The 24242-nt window shown below is 53.9% G+C and overlaps 1 pseudogene; it reads left to right on the top strand.

Annotated features, from left to right (window-relative positions):
• The window catches only part of LOC119440286 (kelch-like protein 10), a 31415-nt pseudogene extending 20311 nt beyond the window's left edge, over positions 1 to 11104 (top strand).
• Positions 11105 to 24242: the final 13138 nt, after the last annotated feature.

The following is a 24242-nucleotide window of genomic DNA, read 5'->3' on the forward strand; positions in this document are numbered from 1 at the left end:
TTCCCCCCCTCCCCCACGGCCTCTCGCGCATCGGAAGAAGGCGCGTTTGCTCTACATATATGGTGATTGTAAAGGAGGAAAGAGACGCCTACTTCTGCAGCCCTTAAGGAAGCACGGCGCAGAACGCGCGTTTGTTCTCCGCCGTGCGTTCACTCCCCGTGAAAGAGCGCGTCCCTCGCGCCCTTTCACTCGCACATACAGCGTTCGGCGGCGCGCGGCCACGATTTCATCTCCATTGACGTCATACGGAACCTCACGGCGACGGCGACGGCGACGGCGACGCCGACGGCGACGGCGACGCCGACGGCAGAAATCTGCTTTTGAGTGTCCATATAATTGCTATCGCAATAAAAAACGCTGGAGTGAGGAAGCGCGACGGCAGCAGAGAGAGAATTCACCTTCGTGCCGCCGCTCGCGTCAACGCAAACTAAGCTGCGAAAGCACAGCGCAGGGCGAACTTTGCCCCAGCCGCAGATGACTTTCAAGATACAGCCGCCCGGGCGGGCGCGCGCGGGGTATAGCGCCCCCCCCCCCCCTTCCTACCTTCCCCCTGGAGCCTTGTGGCCCGACGGGCGCGCCCGGTCGCTCGGGCCGCGCAGTGTAGAACGCGCCCTCCCTACACCTCCTCACTACCCTCCCTCCTTTGTGTTGCGCGCGACTGCAAGGCGGCGCGCTTCCTTCCCGCTTCCCGCCCTTTCGTGCGCGAGATTGAGCCGTGATCGCCGACTCATCCTCGCACGCTTTCACTCGCACATAGAGCATACGGCACGCGGCGACGATGTTATAGCCCGTGGAACTTATACGGAACTTTACTGCGACGGCGGGTGTAGAAATACGCCTGGTGTGTCCCTATAATTGCTAAGGGAGGTCGACGCACCGTCAGCGCTGCGCTCAATCGCCTCGGCGGCGGAGCAAGGACAGCGTTCTGCCTTCCGTTGCAGGTATCAGTGTTGCACGCACTAGTACGCTATAGCGCTGCTGCTGAGCTGCTGTGTGTGTGATCTCGTCTGCGCAAGGTAGCCTTATACTGAGGACGTCGAGTCGAGTTTCGCCGTGGCCAGCAATTTGACCTTCATTTGACCGCAGCGGCGCCGTAGCCTTGGCAACGCATCACTTTACTCGCCGCGCCGAGCTCCGGCGCCACCGCCGGCGTGGCGCATGCGCTTATCGCAGCTGGGTGGCCGCCTGACCACGTGACTCGCCGCGCGCCTGGCTAAGAGGAGCGCCGCGCTCGCTAAAAAAATAGTCAGTACGAGCTTGTGACTCGCCGGGCCGAGTGAGCTCCGCCGCCGACTTCGCGCTTTCACTCTGCGCAGCTGGGTCGCACCTGACCACGTGACTCGCCGCGCGTCTGGCCAAAGCCTGTTTCACATGCAAGCGATTGAGCGAATGGAGCGAACAACGGCGTGGCGCTGCGAAGCTTTTCGCGAGGTTTCGTTTCACATGCAGTGCCACCGCGCATTTTCCACCCGCGGCGAAGATCGTCCTATGCGCAGGCTTTCCCGCACTAGTCCTCCACTGGTCACAGTGGTGAGGCGGGCCGTCATTGGTTCGAAAGCGGTGCTGCCGCGCTGCTGCCCGTGCCACCACGATGAAATTTCAACTTGCTTGAACCTCGCCGTTCAACCGCTAGTGCCGCCGGCGCTGCTCGAAACAGATTTCTGCGCCGCGGCGGCAGGAAGCGTTTTTGCTTGCATGTGAAACAGGCTTAAAAGGAGCGCCCCGCTCGCCTACAAAAAAAAAAATGTCACAGTTTCGCCCTAAGGGCGAAGCAATGAATGCGATAGCAACACAGCAATGTCATACGAAGTAAGGTGAGCGGCTTTGGTAGCAATATGAATTGTAGTAAACATGAGCTGATTAAGTAAGCAGGTGTGCTGCGGCGTAAGTAGACCGACATGAAGAGAGACTCGATGACCACGAGAAGGCGCGTGTGAAACGGTGGTGTTGATGACAAGCGCTGCCCGTGGGCAGCGCGTGCGAAGGGACACACCTGTAGCGCTGCACTGCCGATCCGGGCAGCATTGCATCTGTAGCGTGCGTTGGAAAATGTGGCCCGACTATTACTAACTGTGGTGTGAGCGCGCACAAACAAACATGAATAGATCACACTGAATGACTGCAGATGACTGTCAAAACGTTGGCAGCAAGCGCATATACTCCGCAGCGGCCGAAGGTACGTGCGGTCTATCGCTTCAACGGAAACTGAGCGGCGAATGCACAGCGCATAAAGGTCAGAGCCGTGTGGAGATAAGAGACGGTGCGAGCGAGCGACGAACGCGGTTGTTGGCAGAGTAGAAATGCGCCCCCCCTCCCCCGCTCCCTCCGGCGCTCGCTTCCCGCTTCCTAGCTTGCGCGTGGAAGATTGAGTGCGTTCGCTCTCCGTGACAGCGTGCGTCCCCGCACGCTTCCGCTCGGGCATACGGCGCGCGGCTAAGATTTTATCTATACGGAACCTCACGGCGACGGCGACGGCGACGCCGACGGCAGAAATCCGGTGGAAGTGTCCATATAATTGCTATCGCAATAAAAGAAAAAAAGTCAGTGCGAGTTTGGCCGTGGATGAGATCGACGCCGGGCCGTCTTCTCCGAGCGTTGCACGGGAGCGGGAGGCTTTGAGCCGTCATCGGCAAGCGGCGTCTGACCATCCCACAGATATCGTCCGGGAAGCTGCTGATCCACTCTAGAGGGTCCGGAATGCCAAGCGCTCGAAGCTAGCATCGGAGACTCAGGAAGAACGAGCCGTTCGGCTCGTAAAAGGCCGGAAGCAGTGCCACCACCATAGACAAAGGCAGTCTTTGGACGAAAACAACAACCATGATTTCGCTTTGCATATCCAGGGTTAGCTGAACTAAGCCACAGCAATTTTTTCACTGGGCGCTGAATAATGGTCTCGTTTCGTGCAGCGTCCAGATGTCACGCCTGCAACGCGACTGGAGGCGCTGATGACTCCAGCGTGTTGAAACGCCTGGTAGCTGCAAGACACTGTTCCTTCTGCCCAAAAAGCAGCAGTAGCCTTGCGGGGTCCTTCGCGCGAACATTATCGCACCCGCGTATTGTTCGAATACTGTCCGAGGGGTTCGAGCGCAACGCTAAACCTTGACGTGGCTTTCAAGCCTCTTTTCGCGACAAATAAGACCTTTTTTCGTATCTTAGAAGAGTAATGAACTAATACAGCTTAAGTTATTGTTCTCGCTAGCGTCACTTTAAGCGCCAATTCTTGGCCACCTGTGCAAACGCATGCTGCTGGCTCGCAGTGGACCATGATCACGCCCATGCTTATGCAACGTAGCGATGCGTGCGCCGCCACGCTAGGTGGCTACGTGTACGTGACCGGCGGCTTCAGCGGCAACTGAGTGTCTCAACACGGCCGAGAGGTACGACCCACGCTCGGGTCAGTGGTCCATGCTCTCGTGCATGCGGTTCCGACGCAGCGGTGTCGGCTGCGTGGGCTTACGCGACTGCATCTACGCCGTCGGCGGTTTCAACGGATCGGCCAGGCTGTGCTCGGCCGAGAAGTACAACCCCGAGACCAACATCTGGACGACGCTCCCCAACATGAATACGCCGAGGAGCAACTTCGCCGTGACGGTGAGTGGACAAAGTTGAGGGTTTCTAAGCGATGCATTGCGCTTGTTACAATCTGTGACGACGCTTTGTTCTCTCAGAGTAGCAGCATGCACTCCAGTGAAGTTTGTTCTTTCGCCTCGAAGCTGATCGAGTCTCTTCAAGGTGATAATCAGCGTTGATGAAGCCGGAGGCAGGTTGGATGTAACAAACTTGGAGACATAATGCAGCGAAAATATGTACGCAGTCAAATGCAGAGTTTGCAGAAGAACACTGATGATAAACACAGAAGTAAACAGCACCTTACTCTACTACTTTTCCTAATTTAGAGCCTAGGAAAATTGTACCTACATACGACCAACTGAGTCTTACTGTTCGACTACCAAGTGGCTACGTGCCAGACCTAGCGTTGCATCGTACGGAGTCTTACTGGTTTATCAGTTTATGGATTACAGCTCTAGACTGAAAGGAATGGGCTCCACACAGCCTTTTAATACATTTAAGTAAACAAATAAAAAGGGACGGTGGCATCTGCGTGACCGCCTCGACATTCCCCTTTCCAATGAGGTTACAGCGGAATTTAAGACCCCACCTGCTGGGTTGTGCCTATTCTCTTTAGCAGAGCTGCTAGACTTTAGGGAAGCGTTTCGCACTCTTCCACATCATGGCTCTCTCTCTCTCTCTCTCTCTCACGTTTTCCCACGTTCTTAGTGATTTCTATCTGCATGGGTGCCTCTAATCTCCGTCGTCACGTTTCTGCGTAATTTGTCCACAGGCCTTTTCTCATAGATTACCATAAGTAACACGCGCACCGGCAGTTTACAAGCAATCCGTCAAAGGAGCATTTTTGTCGGATCCTGCGCTGTCACTACGCTGGCTATGAGCTTTTGACGACTGGGCTTTTCTTCCTTTAGGGAATTCTTGGCCCCATTTTCGCGCCGGCCATAGACCGCCTAAGAAGTCCTTGCCATTGTGGGTCCCTCGCCGCAGGCCTTTAGAACTGACAACTCCTCCAAACATAATTGTGCGGGGCGTGCAAGGCCGTGTGCTACATAAATTGACAAGGCGTCAGACGATTCGTATTTCTGGGCTGTTTCGTATTCCATGTGCCTAGGCTTAACTCCGCCGCCACACTTCCGAACACGCAGCGAGTCGCTCGGACGTTTTTGCAGCGCATCACCTTCGTGGCGCTTTGACATCACGACGGCATCTATCAACTTCGTGGTGCAGAACAGTCGCAAGTCGTATCCGAATTCGCGGCCCACTGTTGTAGAGTCTCGGCCCTCGGCAGGTCACTGCTTCAGCCGCGTCACTCGGTGAAAGGCGCGTAGGTCACAATTTCCTTAACGCTTCTTTACGTCGACGAAACCACCCTTCACCAGGAACAGCTGTCGCCCGCGTTGAGGGGAATTCAGTCGAAGTGAGGAGCGCCGATCCCGACAGCCGCCTTGTGAGCTCCCGCTGCAACCCTGGCCCCTTTACTGAGGACCGCCACTTGTCCTCTTCTGCACATGGTCGAGTCTACTACCCCCGCATCCTCCCTCTTCCTCCATCCACTTTCACTTCCCACTCCCTCTCCCCTGACGATGCTTCGCCGTGTTCCCTCAGGAGGGTTGCAGAATTAAGCGTCATTTCCTTCTGTATATCACTATGTAGTAGCCAATCGAGACCCGGGGTTTAGCTGAGTGCTGGGTATAGAGTGACCGGTGAGCACACTCCAGCACTGTCCACACCGGCGGTGAATCTTCCTATTGGAGCTGGAATCCACCTCTACTCTCTACAATGCCGAGGTGGGTGATGCGTTTGCGGCAAGATCTCCCGTTCGCGTAGCACGGCTGCCCTTCCTGTAGAACGCTCCCCAATCAGTTTTATTCACGGTGATCCATTACCAATATCAAGAAGTACGTAGCATGCGCTTCAATTTCGCGTCACGGGCCACCTAGGCATCTCCTCAATACTGTATTTGGCTACCAGTGTCCTGAAATCAGGTTCGAAAACTTATTCGGTACGGGAGGAGAGAGAGAGAGAGAGAATAAACGTTATTCAAGAACCCCGGTCCGGGTTCGCCCGCTTTGTTTTAGTTGTCTGCCAAGCCGAGCGTCGTGATCAACTCGATCATGGCTTGTACGTAGTCGGCGGAGGAGTCCGCCAGCCACGCCTCAAGTGTCGCAGGTCGGTGGGTGAGAGTTTAGCAAGGCTCGCCTGAATAGCAGGACGGCTCCCAGGACAATCCCACAGAATGTGAGCATTATCCGGGAAGCCGCCACATGCCACACAAGAAGGTTGTCAGGTAAACTCTGCATGTAGGGTTGGCAGTGTGGGGACAAGATAGAGGGCGTCTGCGCACGCCTCCTTAGTACCGCCTCTCTTCGCTTCATGTGTGTGTCCGCTTGCGGATACTTCATGCAGCTCTTTCGTAATTCGTCAAATTTTTCGCGCCTTCTCGCCCGCGGGAAGGCTGCCATTGAGACTCAGTGATCCGGCCACCATAGGGGGGGGGGGGAGAGAGACATGCGCGGGATGTGGCATGTGCCACTTCGTTCCCTCTGATCCCAGTGTGACTCGGAATCCACTGAATACGCACTTTAATGCTAGGGTGGGCATTGAGGTGCGCTGGTAATGCTGAGTGTAGTGCCGCGGGAATGTTTTTGGCTGCGAGTGCCCTGCATGCAGCCTGGCTATCTGTTCGAATGAGCAGATTTCGTTCGTGTGGATTTGGCATGGTGGTGGCCTCCACGGCAGCTGTAAGTTCCGCTTGGTGTTGTGATGGAATGTTGCAGTGTAGGCCCTATAATATAGGTGCAGAGTCGGTTGCCACCCCCGTGCAGTAGACTTGATTACTTGCAGAAGCGTCCGTGTGTAGGGTCCAGTCTTCGGTGTCGTTCCTCAGGTGTTGCGCTCGATTTTGTCGTCTTTCCGGTTGTGTGTCTGAAAGTGATGTGGGAACATTAGTCTATTTTACGATGACGAGAAGTTTCCACAGACTATTAACGAACGTACAAGCCAGCGAAATATACAGTTTACCCTGCCGTTTTCTTAGTGTATATCTTACGCGTTATAAGCTACTTAGAAGCTCTGAATTTGCACGCATGAGCTCCGTAATTCTTCCTTTATATTTAGCGATGTACATAATTTTCTGAGAGGCATGCGAAGTATTTAGTCTGCAGCAAAATACACCGGAGGCAGGAACACTGCCCAATGGTGCTAAACTGGATCATGTACGTGCTCTAGATGTTGACTGCTTTTATTCATTCACACTGCCCATCCATTGACGTCCACCTTTATGTTTACATAAATGTGAATTGAGCAGCCAATATATGAAAGACAGCGAAGCTGTATAAGCAAGTTCTAACAGCCTTCGGAAATACTATATACAGGGTGTTTCAGCGAACACTTTCAAAAATTTTAAAGGTTGCCTGTGGCAGATAGCACAATTCTAGCTCATGAGCTAGCCAACTCGAAGAGGCGGACATTATTTGCATAAAAATTGACATGCAAAATTGACTAATTAGCATAAATGCACTAATTAGGTTTTTGCTAATTACCTTATGGTTCATATTGCAATTTACAAAGTCTAGCCGCGAAATTCTCAAGGCGGATCCACTTTCAACGAATTCTCAATATGATACCAGTTTCGGTATATTAATTCCCGAACTTTGCCCGGAAACGCATTGGAGTTCCAGCTACTTTCTTAACAAACCGTCGTTTTATGCATTGAAGCGCAAAAATAACTGGGCTCCAATAAGGTTGATAACGACCGATAAGGGTTCATGGCGAGCCGTCAGCGATCTCGACGATGACGACGATGTTGCGCCTCTGCTGCTCCGCACATTCGAGCTGAGCGCGAGAGTAGAATGGCGACAAGACGGCAAGAACGGCGGCAAGAGCAAAAGCGTCTGTGATAGTGCATAAATAAATGTGGGAAACCAAACGCCATCACGTCATCCCACAAGTGTTTTTTTTTCATGGAACAACACTGCGCGTGCCGAGCTTGCGCTTCGAGCACGCGCTGTGCTTCTTTATTGTTTTCTTCCTTGACAGTCGGCGCCAAGGCACCGTTTGGGAGCGCCGACCAAAGCGCCCCGCGTTGCAACGTCGGTGGGCGCTACAGGGCCCCCCGCCCAGACGGAACGGCGATGAAGGAAGTGAGAGAAGCGCAGTTGGTTCCTTGTACTCAAGCCTGCATCTTAGGTGCACCTGTTGCTGGCGCACGCGCAGACGTCCTTGAGTCAAGCGGCTCCGGCAGTGTGGCATTCGCTTTTGGCCTTGCAGGGCTGTCCGATACGTTTCCGGCTGTGGTCTTTAGCTTGTCGCAGGTCTTGCTGTCCAGCGAGCGGACAAACTCGTGTGCACAGTTGCAGAGCTAGCTGAGGCCGGCGGCGGCGCGGCAGGTCAGGTCTTGGACATGAGGCTAACGGGCTCGGATGGCTTGTGAGGTAGCGGCCCTCGCTGGACGAGGCCCCGCAAGGCTCGCACTTGACGTTGCTCCTGCAGGTGTCCTCGAAGATAGAACCAAGCGCGATGGTTACCTTGGTGACCTGCGCGTCGATAGGGCCGTGCATTCAAAGACGAACTTGCCGTTGTCGGAGGGAAGCCTCTCCAGTTTGGTTGATGGCGATCTTGGAGACCCTATAGGGGACGTCGTTCTTCACGATGCTTAGGGTGGAGCGGTCGATGAAGTTCTCCAGGAGACGGCCGTTGGCGGTCCAGGTGATTGTGGCGTAGTCCTTGTAGTCGACGTGAAGAGCAGCTCCATGGGACCAGAGTTGGTTTCGGGCTCCTCGGCCGCGATGTAAGCCCACGCGTACTCGACCTTAAGACCAGCCAGGGTTTCGAGCCTGCTCACGGAAGCAGCCTGATCGGGCCTCTGCTGGGCGTAAGCCTCCTGAGCAACTCCGGTGGGGCCCATCTCTTCCTCAACAAGTTTGCGGACCTTACGTGCTCCGGCCTTGCGCATCGATGCATCACTCGAGTTTGAGCTGCGCAGGCCGGGTTTAACCACCTTTGCAGGCTGCAGGGTTGTTCGAAACTAATCCCCCGAGGGGGACGGCGGGGTTAGCGGAGCTTTTCCCAAGCGAGCACCCCTGAAGAAAGCCGGGCGTCTGGCCGGGGGTCGCTTGTGCTTGATTTGTATTCCGGTTGGTAACCGGCGGCCGCCTGGTTTCGAACCAGCGACCTCCCGCAGCCGAGGCGCACACTCAACGACTGAGGCCACGGCTGCGGTGACTTACGGCGCTGCAGCTTGCCAATGTCGAACACGGCGCCGGATCGTTGGTAGGACTTGTGAGGCTTAGCTGCTGCACGGGCGCCCAGTGGAACGGTTCCTCGAGCAGAGCCCGCTGATGGTCCGCATCGTAAGGGGCCGCGGGCCGTAGGCGGCCGGCGTCCCCGAGCCGAAACTGGTCCTCGTAAAAGTCGCCCGAACCATCAGGGCTAGGGTCAGGCCAGTCAGCACTAGGCGCAGGGCCATGGTCCGAGGAGTGAGAGTAGCTGACGTGTCACCGCTCCGCGTGGCCGGCGTGCTCGTACCGTGACCGGCGTGCTCGTACCGTGGCCGGCGTGCTCGTACCGTGGCCTAGTTGGGCGCCGTGGCCTGGTTGGGCGCCGTGGCCTGGTGGGCGCCGTATCCGGTGAGCGCCTTGGCTTGGTGAGCGCTCTGGCCGGTGTGCGTCGTGGCCGATCATATCCGGGTCACCATTGTAGGAATTAACGTGGCGGCGGCGAACGAGCCGTGCCGTCGTTCCTACTCAGAAGGCGGCGAGCCGAGCGGAGGCTGCGACGACCAGCGTCCGGGTCACCACTTGTGGGAAGACGTGATGGCGTTTGGTTGCCCACATTTATTTATGCACTATCACAGACGCTGTTGCTCTTGCCGCCGTTCTTGCCGTCTTGTCGCCATTCTACTCTCGCGCTCAGCTCGAACGTGCGGAGCAGCCGAGGCTCAACATCGTCGTCGTCGTCGAGACGCTGACGGCTCGCCATAGGTTGATAGGGGTTTATACTGGACGGATCAGGTTTGACAAGTTTGATAATGACACCGGGCTGCGTGGAGATGAGCAAGTGGCACAATGCTTACTGATACTGGACAACTCCAGTCGAGTTTCTGCATAACGTTTTATTGCGATAGCAATTATATGGACACTTCAACCGGATTTCTGGGGTTGGCGTCGCCGTCGCCATGAGGTTCCGTATAGATTACACGGGCGATAAAAGCGTCGCCGCTCGCCGTGTGCGCAAGTGAAAGCGCGCGGGGCTCGGGCGCTATCACGGAGATCCAACGCACGGCGGAAAGCAAACGCGACCGTCGCGCGATAGGCCGTGGGGGTATGGGGGATGGAGGCGGGGCGACGCGGTGCTACGGCACCAAATGCGTATCTTGCAACCGAGCGCAAGCGGAACTGGCAATACAATCTCCCACGCGAAAGCAAAAAAGCGGGAAGGCAGCGCGGGAGGGAGAGGGGGGGGGGGAGTATCTTCTACTCTGCCAACAAATACGCTTGACTGGCTGTGGTGGCGGTCGCCTGCACCGTCTCTTATCTCCACACGGCTCTGACCTTTGTATGCGCTGTGCATTCGCCGCTCAGTTTCCGTTGAACCGATAGACCGCATGATTCTTCGCCCGCTGCAGCGCCTGCGCTTGCTGCCAGCGTTTTCACAGTCGTTGTCTGCAGTCATTCAGTGTGATCTATTCATGTTTGCTTGTGCGCGATGACACCATGCTTGTCAATTCAGTTAGAAAGCGAATGTGTCCAAGTTTATGCAGCTGATAAAACTACTATTCCCACTCCGAATAGCTCTCTACCAATTTGCTATCGCAATTGATGCTTCGCCTTTCGGGCGAAACTGCGACATTTTTTTACAAATTACATTTTATTAGCTGTATCACAACGATTGCAAAGCTCCGGAACGCATATTACTGTATTACTAAATTACTCGACAGTAAGCTGAACTGTGACAAGTAATTTTTTGTGCAAGCAGTTTTTAACCTGCACAGATCCAACTTCATTTACTGGTCACCCATAATATGTTCCATATTATCTCTAAATATGGATTTGCTGCTACCTTTAGCAGCAACGTTATGATACGATAAGCTGGTAGCATCAGCGTATCGTATCAACAGCGTATCGTATCAACCACAAACAGCACCGTCCAGTTCTATGCTCATTCATCCTGTAGTGCCGGTTTCACGCTTTAACACCCTCAAAAAGCCCACCCAAGCGCCTGTCAACTCTCGTGTTGCAGGTCATCGACAACCTGGTGTTCGCCATCGGCGGCTTCAACGGCGAGAGCACGACCAACCTCGCCGAGTGCTACGACCCGACCACGGACCAGTGGTACGAGGCCACGGACATGAGCGAGTCCCGCTCGGCGCTTGCCGCTTGCGTCATTTCCGGCCTGCCAAACATCCGCGAGTACGTCCACCAGCGGCGTGACAACCTGATGGAGGAGAAGCGGCAGAAGATGCTCGAGATCCTGAAGCAGCGGTCCCGTCTTCGCTCGCGAGAGAATGACTAGAACGCCGCCCATGGGGACAGTTCCCGCGCCGGGCATTCGCACTGGAGACCGTGACGGTTTAGGCTTAGATAAGTGCAAAATGAATCGTTGCAGACAAGTAGGTTAGCCTGCGGTGATATTTAATGCTGAGAGCGTCGCTATGATACCGTCGCTTCGCCACGTGAAAGTGTGCAGTGAAATTTAGGCATGTGTCGCCTATATTGTGGCACAGTGCCGTTTACCACCAACCACGTTGTTACAACGTCGTTTCTTTCTTTAGCGTTAATCGTGGTGAACGAAGAGCTGTATTATGTGCACGTGGCTATGTGAACGCCTACAAGGAAGTGCAAGTGCCCGTCGTGCATCCGTGCGCAAATTTTCTCTCCGCCGTGACGCTCTGGACAGTCGCCGCTTGTCGTTTTCAGCGTGGTGTCTACAGAGCTGCGCCAATGATTGCGACGTGCGCAAACCCTGGTTTCCCCATGCTTTTGTCTTGAATTCTGTAAGTGATCTTTACGCTTCTACTGATAAATTATGTCGGTTAATTAGTAAGCTAGAGGTTTTATATAAATCGCACGAGGCACCGTCCGCCACCGGTATACGTATAGCTTTAAAGTATACTTGTTTGTTTTACTGCACTGCCTTTATGAGCAGCAAGCATTTCGAATTCAATTCGTCCTACGGTGTCTGTTAGGCGCTGGCCTATAGCAGCGCTGTTTGCTCAAATATTTTTAAATAAAAAATAACAGTCCTTGTACCGCTCCCTTGAAGCTACAAGACTGTGTGCAAAGCGTGCGGTTTCCGTCATGTTCATGGTCTTTGATCGGAATGTGCGTTACGAAATTGTTTTAGCAAGTGACACGTGGCCGGCACAGCCTAGTTCTGCACTGTAGTGTTTCTGTGCCTGCCATACACGAACCTTGCGTGCATGAATGAATGAATGAATAAAACTTTATTTGAAGCAGTGAGTTGGCAGTCGAGGTGGGAGGGTCCCTTATTCCAGGAACCCCCTGGCTTGGATCGCCCTCCGCGCTCGGGCGACGAGTTAGCGCATGAAACAAAATAAAGGCGTAAGCTAAGTTCATTAATAAATTTGTCCGACGCTAAAGCCCGGAACCCCTTGATGAAAACACAGAAGGTGGGTGGGTGGGATAACTTTATTGTAAGGTCCTGCGGGCTACGGGGCGCAAGGCCCCATAGAGCGGGCTACTCCCACACAGAAAGGGTAGCGTGTCCATTCCTGCGGCGCCGGGAATGATTGACAGCAGGACCAGGAAGTGCCATCTCGCCGCAATTTGTGCGGTGGCTAATCAGGCGGTGGCAGTTTATGATGGCCAAAATAGACATAGAAAAAGAGCTGGCCAACGAAAAGCTATTCTTAGGAAAGTAAAGTTTTGTGTACGTTGCTCCGGTGTTTAGAATGGTTCATACCTAAAAGTGGCCACTTTGCAATCGAGTGCCCCCTCAGTAAATTGTCGGTACTCTTTGAGGTACTGTATTGACCAGGGTCGAAGAACGAGGCAGAATGCTGAGCACGAGGTCGCGGGATCGAATCCCGGCCGCGGCGGCCGCATTTCGATGGAGGCGAAATGCAAAAACGCCCGTGTGCTTGCGTTGTAGTGTACGTTAAAGAACCCCAGGTGGTCAAACTTAATCTTGAGCCCTCCACTACGGCGTGCCTCATAATCAGAACTGGTTTTGGCACGTAAAACCCTAGAAAGAAGAAGAAGAATAAATGAGCCTCGTGCGGAAGATATACATACTATCGTTACTGTCTACACGTCCACCCGATGGCACTATTGACTTTTGTTTAACAGCGAAGCTGTTTAAGCCGGTGGTTGCGCCGTTAAGTGTACGCCGAAAACCCTCCGCCTGGTGATGACGCCAAATGCGTAGCCTAGCAGCCCCTCGCCCAGCTGCACCGAGCCTCGCAACAGCTGCGTGAGCCGAGCCATGATGTCATCTAGCGCGCCGCATCGCTTCGCCTTAGCTCTGCGTAGCCATGACGTCACCACGCCGTGCGGATTGGTCGCCGCAGCTGTGCAGAGGCGGAGCTAAGCCGTGACGAGAGGGTCCCGCGGGGTATATATAGCTCCGCGTCGCCGCTGCGTCGACATCGCTGCGGAGAGGAACGGAGCGACCGAAAAAGATCGTCAGTCCCGAGGAAGAGGAAGCGCGGCGCCGAAGACAGCGCGCCGCTACTTGAGACCGGATGAGGCGACTTCGGGCCGATCCACAGTATGGCGCCGGCGAAGCGGCGACTAAACGACAGCGAATGGCAGAAGGTCCAGAGTTTCGAGCCCGCGATAGGGGAGCAAACCCGTTTGAACAACCAGAAGCGTCGCCAAAACGATCCGGGCCTGCGAGTCCTGGATAATTTCCAGCGGCAAGTGCGGAGAGCCACGGGAGGTGCCGACGGACGGTTTGTCCGCGAGTTTTGAACAGTGAGTTTGGACACAATTGCCGAGTGTGTGATAGACTGTGGTATCGACACGAACTTTTCTACGCTTAGCTCCGTGCGCGATTGCGAAAAGCGAGAGACTCCGGGGCGGATCGTACGAGAAGCGTTTCTCAACAAAGCTAGGTGGGGCCGCCAGCTTCGGTGTTTGCCCAGTCTTCGCGCAACTAGTGAGAAACTGCGTCAATTTTACAGCGTAAGCTTTTATGGGCTCATTCCAATAGCCGTTTCTGGTCGCGATGATGCCGCCACCGCCGCCCCGTAGCCGCTATCGCGCGAAATGCGAAAAAATGTACCCGCTCCCCGCCGGGATCGAACCCACGCCCGCGGCGTGGGAGTCGGATACTTTGCCACTGAGCCACGCAAGCGCTTGTTATCGGGCAGAAGAAACATTCCCTTTGTACGCGCCCTGCGCCTCTGCGCCGGCGCGCCTATAGGCAGGCGCGCAGGCGCAGACGACCAGAGCCTCCGCTAGTATGGTGACACCATCTAGTTAACGTGCCTGCAACCGCCGCGTGCGACGAAATGCGATACAGACGCGATGCGATTCAGACGAGGCGCGCAATCAACGCTATCCCGATGTTAGATGTGCGCCACGTATTCTGGGTACCTCTTCGGTGCACGTTATGGCATCTCCTCGCAAGGTACGAACTGCTGCTAAAGAAGCGAATCGTAGAGCTACGTGCGCGGCTACAACCAGGCATCATCGGGCTCAGCAGACTGCTGTGCAGAGAGCATTACAACCGCAGCTCGCCGTCGCCGGGCGGACAGTTCAGATCGTTCTCGTCAAAATCGAGGCGAAGACATTTTGCCGCGAACACCTTGTTGTGCGTGGTGCCGAAATTGGAGCTACTCTTGCGCCGCTCAATCAGCTTACGCTGTGACTGTGCTGCGTGTGCCGCGCAGGCCTGTGACTTTGTGTTTTTTATAAAACCCCTGTAAAAAAAATAAAGTAGCGTCAACTGCGTCCTTCGCCTCCACTTACTCTCCTAGTAGCTGCAGTAGCGCCTCTAGAGTGACCACAGGTAAACTACGGACGCGAGGGCCGCGAGCACGGCCGGGCTCGACTGGCACGCGCTCGCCCGCGCGGGATCGAGCTGCGTCTTCGGTGTCCATCGCTGGCTACGTGCGCGTGCTGTGTCGCATCAAGGAACCAACGCAAAAGCGAGTGGACATTCGAGAGGGCTCTTTCTCGACCTTCTAAAAACATAGTACATCACGCTTGATGTTAGCTCGGCGTCGTGGTTAGCAGCATACGCCCGCCATTGGCGCTTTCGTTCCACTAGGAACACAAACATGTAACCAATAATCGAGAAACGCTTCGATACAGCGTCGGGATTAACCCACTGCTAAACACCGGGGCCGAACGTTTCACCTTTGCTGGTTAACCATCTCTACGGAGTGCTTGGGCGATGTTTTTTTAAATATAATTCTCTGCTATGGAAGCCTCGTGGTTCCCATCGTCTGCTGGAGGATGTGGATTCATAATCACGCTACCACCCGTTACCTTACCCACCGGTTACCCAAATGGGAACGGGCATCTGCTGGTTCGGCCCTGCAAGTATTTACGATGTAAGGACGACTCTCTAACGACCCCAGAAGTGCAGACAGCACCTCTGGTCAGTCATATAGATGCCCGGAGTGCCCCTCTCTTTGTCACGTTTCGTGCGGATAAACAAAACGCAGAATTGGCGTTCCGCGTACGCAGCAGATAACGTATATGATATTGACGCGAAGTAAGCTGCCCACTACAGGCACCGATCGTCAGAAGTCGGCTGCCCACTACAGGCACAAGATCGCCAGAGAGAAGACGACGAAGGGCGCAGGTGTGCGCGCGTTCTCTTGAGTGTAGGCCATCATTAAAGAAGGCTGTTCTCTTTCGGCGAGCCCCGATTAATTATCTTCGTGACATTTTACTGGTGGATGTGCGGGGTATATGATACCATTGCCGGAGACGCAGCGCACCCCTGACTCATCCCCAGTGAGTAGCCCGGGAGAGATTACTCCTGTGTACGCACGCACCAGCCGCCGTCTTCAAGGGCTCCAACCTGAGCACGGTCTGTTGCCCGATCGTATCCGGACGATGAACCTGAGCCCACAGTCTCCTGCTGCGGCTGTTCCGCCGGCGCAGTTCATCTTCAACCAGCCACAGACGCCGATTGCATTCCACGGAGATGCTACTGAAGACGTGGAAGATTGGCTAGACCATTTCGAGCGGGTCGCCGAATGCAACGGATGGAACGAAGAGTGCAAGTTGCGCAACGTGTACTTCGCTCTGCAAGACTCCGCGAGGACGTGGTTTCATAACCATGAAGCGACATTGACTTCGTGGCGCGAATTTCGACAGCAGATGATCACCACATATTCCAACATGGACAGAAAGGAGCGAGCGGAGCTGGCAATACAGGCAAGATTCCAAGCTCCGAACGAGAGCGTGACCACGTATACTGAAGACATGGCTCCGCTCTTCAGGCGTGCGGATGCCTCAATGGCCGAAGACAAGAAGGTCCGACATTTGATGCGCGGTGTGAAGCAAGAAATCTTCGCTGGACTTATTCGGAATCCGCCCACAACACTTGCGGACTTCCTTGCTGAAGCGACAGCAATGGAAAGGGCCCTTCTACTGCGTGCCAGACAATACAACCGTAACGTGATGGAACTTTCGCACAGCCCCTCCTGCATGACTTCGGAAAGCCACCTCGACGACCTACGCGAATTGATCAGGGCTGTGGTAAAAGAAGAGCTCCACAAAATGCAGGTAAGCGACGCGCCGACAGCCAGAATTCTTGTGGCGGAGATAGTGCGCGACGAGATTAGGCAAGCCGTCCAAGCTCCTGAACGCTACGAGGTACCACAACAACGGGAGCCAGTTAGAATGACTTATGCGGACGCCGTACGAAGACCGTCGCTGTACGGCCCCTCAAACGTCATGCGCCCCTCTGAACAAACAGAAGTAGTGTTCAGGCGTCGCAGTCCGCCGTCCATCGAGGAGTCGAGGCCCAGGAAAAGCGACGTCTGGCGGGCTCCTGACCTCAGGCCCCTATGTTTTCATTGCGGAGAGGCTGGCCACGTCTACAGAATGTGGCCCAATCGACGCATCGGCCTCCGCGGGTTCCCTCCAGGTGCACCTTGCCCACGACCTGGTCAGCGCCCGATGGAGATAGAGAACTTCATCGCCAGTCGTGACAGTTCATTCTAGCAGCGAAGGCACGAGCCCCGTTCTGCATCGCCTGCTCGATACCGATCGCCAAGTCCCTCATTTCATCGAGACGCTCGTAGGCGTCGTTCACCAGGCCCTGCGAACCTGGAAAACTTAGTCCAGCGACCTCTGGAGGTGAGGCCGCTGACGCCGAGCGCATCGAATATCCTCCATCACGACGACAACGACGACAACGCACCGACGTTCAGTCACACTCGGGTGCCCAAAGGCAAGTGGTCACTTCGGACATACTGGTTGCCATAGACGACGAAGAAGTCACGGCATTAATTGACACTGGTGCGGACAGTTCGATTATGAGCAGAGAGCTTGCGTCAAAGCTAAAGAAAGTTTTTACACAGTGGACTGGGTCGCAGGTCCGTACTGCTGGAGGGCATCTACTGATTCCCGTGGGCAGATGCACCGCTCGGGTAAATAAATATTCGTGGATTTACGTACGTCGGGGACTTCATTATTCAGCCCAGCTGCTCGAGGGACTTGATACTCGGCATGGACTTTCTAAAGGCGAATGGAGCCATAATTAACCTGGAAAAGTCAAGCGTGACGTTCTCTACAGCAAAAGCCATAGCAAGTGTCGCTGGCGACGAGAATCAAACCGAAAACGCCTTGCGCATCGTCGAAGACAGCATAACGGTACCGCCAAGAAGCAGCCTGCTGACCCTGGTAACGTGCGACGCATTCGACGGCTATGAGGGCATCGCCGAGGCAAACATTCCGTTAATGTTTGAGCGGAACATCTGCATTGCACGGGGACTCATTCAGCTTCAGCACAGACGCTCATTAGTCCTGCTGACAAACTTCAGCAACGAATATCAGCACTTACCGCAAGGCACAGCTATCGCCTTCCTCCATGAAATTGCTGCCTTCACTGATGTCGCCTCGCTAGAAACTTCTTCCCCTCATTCATCGAAAGAGGCCAACCTGAGCGATCGCACTCAAATTAACCCGGGCTTATCGGAACTACAGAAACAGCAGCTACTGGACCTTGTCAATGACTTCTCTGGCTGTTTCTCTACCGAGTCTAAAGTACGGCGCACCTCCGTTACGAAGCATTGCATTCCTACGGACGAGTCAGCACGCCCCGTTGGTCAGCATCCTTACCGCGTTGCGCCTACGGAAAGGGAGGTGATGAAGCGCCAGGTTCAAAAAATGTTAGATGATGACGTGATTCAGCCGTCCATAAGTCCATGGGCGTCACCCGTCGTTTTAGTTAAAAAGGAGGACAACACACTACGCTTCTGCGTAGACTACAGACGGCTCAATAGTGTCACCAAACGCGACGTTTATCCTCTGCCACGGATCGATGACGCTCTGGACCGTCTACGCCACGCCCAATTTTTCACCTCTTTGGATCTTAAGTCTGGGTACTGGCAGATCGAAGTAGATGAGCGTGACCGCGAAAAAACGGCATTTGTGACTCCTGATGGATTATATGAATTTAAAGTCCTCCCATTCGGCCTGTGTTCCGCACCTGCCACATTTCAGCGGATGATAGACACTGTTCTCTCTGGACTGAAATGGCAGACGTGCTTAGTCTACTTAGACGACGTTGTGGTGTTTTCAAGAACGTTTGATGAACATCTAGAACGACTCAGGAATGTACTCCTCGCAATCAGCAAAGCAAATCTGACTATCAAGCCTGAGAAATGTCATTTTGGCTTTCAGGAGCTAAAGTTTCTCGGACACGTAGTCAGCCCCCACGGTGTTCGGCCAGACCCCGAGAAGCTAGTTGCCGTCGCTGAATTCCCGCGTCCGACAGACAAGAAGGCAGTTCAGCGATTCCTCGGTCTCTGCGCTTACTACCGTCGTTTTGTCGAAGGATTTTCAAGGATCGCTGAACCATTAACGAGACTAACACGCCAGGATGTACCCTTCGAGTGGACGGAAGAACAACAGGAAGCCTTTACAGAATTGCGGAAGCGACTGCAAACAGCCCCCGTACTCGCGCATTTCGACGACAAGGCTGACACAGAAATCCACACAGACGCCAGCAACGTGGGGCTCGGTTCTATACTCGTTCAGTGGCAAGACGGCGCCGAACGAGTACTAGCCTACATGAGCCGCAGTCTAACAAAGGCGGAGGTCAACTATTCGACGACTGAAAAGGAGTGCCTAGCTGTCGTTTGGGCCATCGGCAAGTTCCGACCCTACCTTTACGGTCGCCCTTTTCGCGTAGTAAGTGACCACCACTCACTGTGTTGGCTTGCGAGTCTTAGGGACCCTTCAAGCCGCCTCGCTCGTTGGAGCCTCCGCCTTCAGGAGTACGACGTCACAGTGGTATATCGATCCGGACAGAAGCACGGCGACGCTGACTGCCTCTCACGTGCGCCGATACCTTGCAAGCCCAGTGACTTAGAACAAGATTTCCCTTTTCTTGGTGTAGTAGACACTGTCGAGATGGCTGACCTCCAACGTGCAGACAGTACATTGCTTTCCCTCATTAGATACCTTCAGGGAGCCGACGTTGTTGTCCCACGACCGATGTCACGAGGTCTGACTTCTTACTGCCTCCGGAACGACGTGCTCTACAAAAAGAACTTCGAAAACAGCCAAGAAACGTTCCTTCTTGTCGTCCCAGTTTCACTGCGCGAAGAAGTACTGCAGGCGTGTCATGACGACCCGTGTGCCGGACACTTAGGCTTCGCCAGGACGTTAGCGCGCATACGCCAGAAGTATTACTGGCCACAACTATTCTCGTCCGTTCAGCGCTACGTGAGAGCTGCCGTGATTGCCAACGGCGCAAGGTTCCACCTTTGAAACCTGCTGGTCTTCTACAACCCCTAGAACCTCCTCAAGCACCGTTTCAACAGGTGGGCATGGATCTCCTCGGCCCGTTTCCTACGTCATCCGCAGGAAACAAATGGATAGTCGTCGCAACGGAATACTTAACGCGGTACGCGGAGACCAAAGCTGTGCCCCGCGGAACCGCTACAGAAGTCGCAATGTTTTTTGTGCATGAAATCGTGCTACGTCATGGGGCCCCTTCCGTCTTAATAACCGATCGAGGAACTGCGTTTACTGCTGACTTAATGCAGGAGATCGTCACGCTGACCCATACCAATCACCGGAAAACCACGGCCTATCACCCACAAACTAATGGACTAACCGAGTGCCTCAACAGAACTATGGCCGATATGATCTCGATGTACGTTGACGTAGAGCACAAGTCCTGGGACCAAATTATACCATACGTGTCACATTCGCATACAATACGGCTGTGCAGGAAACCACCTGATTCACACCATTAGAACTGGTTTATGGGCGCTGCGTAGCAACACCTTTAGACGCCATGCTCCCGGTAGACAACGGAACAAGAAGTGACAACGCTGACGACATCATCCAGAAAGCCGAAGAAGCTCGACAGCTTGCTCGCAACCGCATCCGCAACCAGCAGAGTGCCGACGCCCGCCATTACAACAGTGGCCGAAGGAACATTCAGTACGAACCCGGCGACTACGTTTGGGTGTGGACACCCGTCCGTCACCAGGGGCTGTCAGAAAAATTACTGCGCAGATACTTTGGCCCTACAAGATCGTCAGGCGACTCAGCGACGTGAACTACGAGGTCGTCCCTCAGAGTACTAATATGAGCTCTAGCCGAAGGCGGGCATGAGCCGAGATTGTCCACGTGGTACGGATGAAACCGTACTACGCCCGCGAAGTGCCCCTCTGATCCACTCTGATCCCACGCCCTCTGTCGACCTTTACCCTCTCCTACCGGCGACCGGGACGGTCGCTTTTCATGTGGGGAGTAATGACGCGAAGTAAGCTGCCCACTACAGGCACCGATCGTCAGAAGTCGGCTGCCCACTACAGGCACAAGATCGCCAGAAAGAAGACGACGAAGGGCGCAGGTGTGCGCGCGTTCTCTTGAGTGTCGGTCATCATTAAAGAAGGCTGTTCTCTTTCGGCGAGCCCCGATTAATTATCTTCGTGACAATATCATAGGGGTATATAAGTTGGGGGGGGGGGGGGAAGTGCCCCAAGCCTCCCGGCGGGAGCATTCACCTCGATATAAAGTAACTGTAGCCCTCTCCGTTCCGGCGTATCCTCTCGCAGTGCCCTTTCCGCTTCTCTCGAAGGCCATTGCCGCGGCCTGAATACAATCGGAGTACTCGCTTCACAGAAATGACACACGATAACAATAAATAAATAAATAAATAAATAAATAAATAAATAAATAAATAAATAAATAAATAAATAAATAAATAAATAAATAAATAAATAGTATTAAAAATCCGGACAATAACATAAGAAGCAATACTGTCCAATTTAACGGCGCGGAGCGGTTCTTAGTTTTGCGCTGCGACTACTGTACCATAGCGGTACGCGCTGCCTGAACCAGCAAGCAGCAGCAACCTATGGTGTCAACCGGTGCCGGCTGCTATAAGCGCAGGACGCCGGCGTTTTCGCTCAATGAGCCTCTTGAGGCTTTCGATTAAAAAATAAAGAAAATTTCGCGGGATCGAATCCTGGCCACGGCGGCCGCATTTCGATGGGGGCGAAATGCGAAAACACCCGTGTACTTAGATTTAGGTGCACGTTAAAGAACCCCAGGTGGTCCAAATTTCCGGAGTCCCCCACTACAGCGTGCCTCATAATCAGATCATGGTTGCGGCACGCAAAACCCCATAATTAATCAAACAGAAAATTAGTTGTCCGAATGCTAAAATGAGCACGCGCGCTCGCGTAGATGACAATGAAAATAATGTTTTACGTCTGAGAAAGAGAGCTATGCAATGGTGCCGTAGTTCATTGGAAGTCCAAAATTCTGAACCCCGATTCTGCAGAGCCCGCAGGTTAAAGCTGCAAGCAGTTGCGAGGCATCGTTTAGTGACGCTTTCAACGTGGCGTCTGAAGATGCAGACGCTGTGACTTCTATATTAGCGCTGTGGTGCGTAGTGCCGATTAGCATTCCTAAGCTGCTCCGCCTACAATAAATTAAAAATAAAGGCACAGCAACACAGCAATACGCAGCAACGCCACTGGCAGTGGCATTACGCCAGCTTAGGGGGCCCTAATACGCACGTTTACGCCTTGCAATGCGCTTGAGTGAGTGAGTGAGTGTGTGCGTGTGTGTGTGTGTGTGTGTGCGTGTGTGTGTGTGTGTGTGTGTGTGTGTGTGTGTGTGTGTGTGCGTGCGTGCGTGCGTGCGTGCGTGCGTGTGTGCGTGCGTGTGTGTGTGTGTGTGTGTGTGTGTGTGTGTGTGTGTGTGTGTGTGTGTGTGTGTGTGTGTGTGTGTGTGTGTGTGTGTGTGTGTGTGTGTGTGTGTGCGCGCAACAACAAATCAGGCAAGTTCGCACTCGATCGCGCGAAGCTTAGGCACAGCGAAGCTTACTGGCTGCTACTGCTACGTATGAACTTGGTTGCTGCTAGATCTTCTCTTAGTTTAACTTAACTACGCATGTAGGAAGGTGTTCTCAAGCGATCATTTTCGGAGGTACCTTCGCTTTCGCGACATGTCACGTGACTAGCGCTGAACCCGTGGGCGCCTACGAGCGACAGCGCTCCTGGCATGCCACAACGCAGGCAGGCTAACCAAGGTTGGCACAGTGCCAAGAACGCTGGTGCTTGCCGACGCCGAATGTGTTGGAGGCTAGCCGCTCCATATCAATCGGCCTGCTTCGCTGTGTCTTGAACTTTGCGCGGCCTAGTGCAAGCTTTCGCCTTTTTAGATGCGAAGCATCTTATGCTCGGGGCTATGTCACTCCCTCCCTCCCTCCTCCCTACGCCATGCGGCGTACACTTCCGCTTCCGGTTCCGGTTCCAGTTTCGGTTCCACTTCCGGTTCCGGAAGCCAGCTTCCGGCTTCCGGAGAACGCTTCCGGCGTTTTGCCCGAATGATCCCCAGGTGCTTCGCCCACTCATCATGATTCACTTCGTCCTCTCATTCTCCTCCCGAGACGCCGCGATGAGTGCCACGGACAGCGCCAGCGTCAACGCCAGTGTCAGCGCCGTGGACAGCGCCGCGGAGAAGAGGGCTCGAGCCGCTGCCACGAAACGTCAGCGGCGACAGGCCGATCTGAAAACTAATGGGAACTTGAGTCGACGCCATGGCTTCTTCGCATACTACTCAGGGTTCCCCTACGGGAAGATGTTGTAATTTTTTATTTTCTTCTCCTGGCTCAGCGCGCCGCGGAGAGAAGAGAGGCAGGGGTCGGGAAGGCAGGGAGCTGCCGAGGAGGAGACCGCGTGCGTGCGCATGCACGCGGTCTCCGTTCTCCTCCTCCTTCTCCTCCAGGGTTGCCATGGCTACCACGGCTACGCACCACAAATTACGGCTGGCTTAAACAGCTTTGCTGTTAAAAGGTTCCCTACTCCGTTGTGAGACGCCTGGCAGTTGCCAGGGCACTGTTCCATCTCGCCATCAGCAGTTGCCTTGAGTGCGGCGTCGCGCTAGCATGTCTAACCCGCGTTTAGTTAGAATACCGTCGTTGGTGTTGAAGCACGTCGGGAAACCTTGCAATCGCTGTGGATGCTTCGCCCTTCGGGCTATACCGTCGCAATTTTTTCCAGAGAACTTTACAGCCACTCTATCCGTTAGACTGGTTCCGGTTATGTCAGCTCTTTCAGCAAGTGCAATAGCAGGACCCTGCACAACGACACGTTCAACTGCCACGTAACTTACTGGCTGTTTCATTAGATCCAATTCTGGTTCCAATCAGGTTAGACAACCCAAATCGCGTTGTAGACGCGCTGAAAGCCCATTGATGCATGATGAACGTTGGCCCAAGCTCACAAACACTTCAAGCTTCGCTGAACGCCATGTGATCTTGCATGTGATCTTGGCGTCTTGCACATCACGACGACTTGATAATGATTTAGGCTTCACTCGTATTTATGGGAACACTAACTCACTTAACTTCTCGGCTTTACCACGAGCTATTCCGTTATGGAATTGGCTTCCTAACAGCACTGCCACGCAAACGAACAAAGATAAATTCAGACACCTACTGAACCAGCAGTTATGTATGCCACCGTGGCTATTGCTATTATTTATTTCCGTTTTTTAAATTTGTTCCCCAATTTGTTGTTTCAGTTTTGTTGGTGTATGTGCTCTCGCTATGTGCGTCATTTTGCTGTTCTTATGCGCAAGTGATGCGCCAGTCTTTATGTTACCATGAACTGCACTTTCTTCCTTTCCTGACAATTCTTTGTATTGCTTTCCCACTTTCGTTTGTAACACTGTTTTGCGAGCACGTTATCATTGTAAGCATTTTTAGCTCTCTTTTATTGGTTTTCTGTTGCCATTTGTTCTACGACGCCCCCCTTACTCAGAAGTTCCCTTGGGGCCTGTAAAATAGATTGAAATAAATAAATGATGTATTTCCGCTGGCACTTGGATAGTCCCAACGTGGGAGCGGCCCGCGTCAACGCACGGTTGACCTTCAGGACCCAATAAAGTTCTTCATACCAGGCCATACCATACCACTGGTGCTTGGATACTGTGGGGCGCAGCCATCAACCACCTCCGTCACCATCATGATGTTCGTCTCGGGGCATGCAC

The sequence above is a fragment of the Dermacentor silvarum genome, chromosome 2 (assembly GCF_013339745.2).
Source record: "Dermacentor silvarum isolate Dsil-2018 chromosome 2, BIME_Dsil_1.4, whole genome shotgun sequence".
Classification (NCBI taxonomy): Eukaryota; Metazoa; Arthropoda; class Arachnida; order Ixodida; family Ixodidae; genus Dermacentor; species Dermacentor silvarum.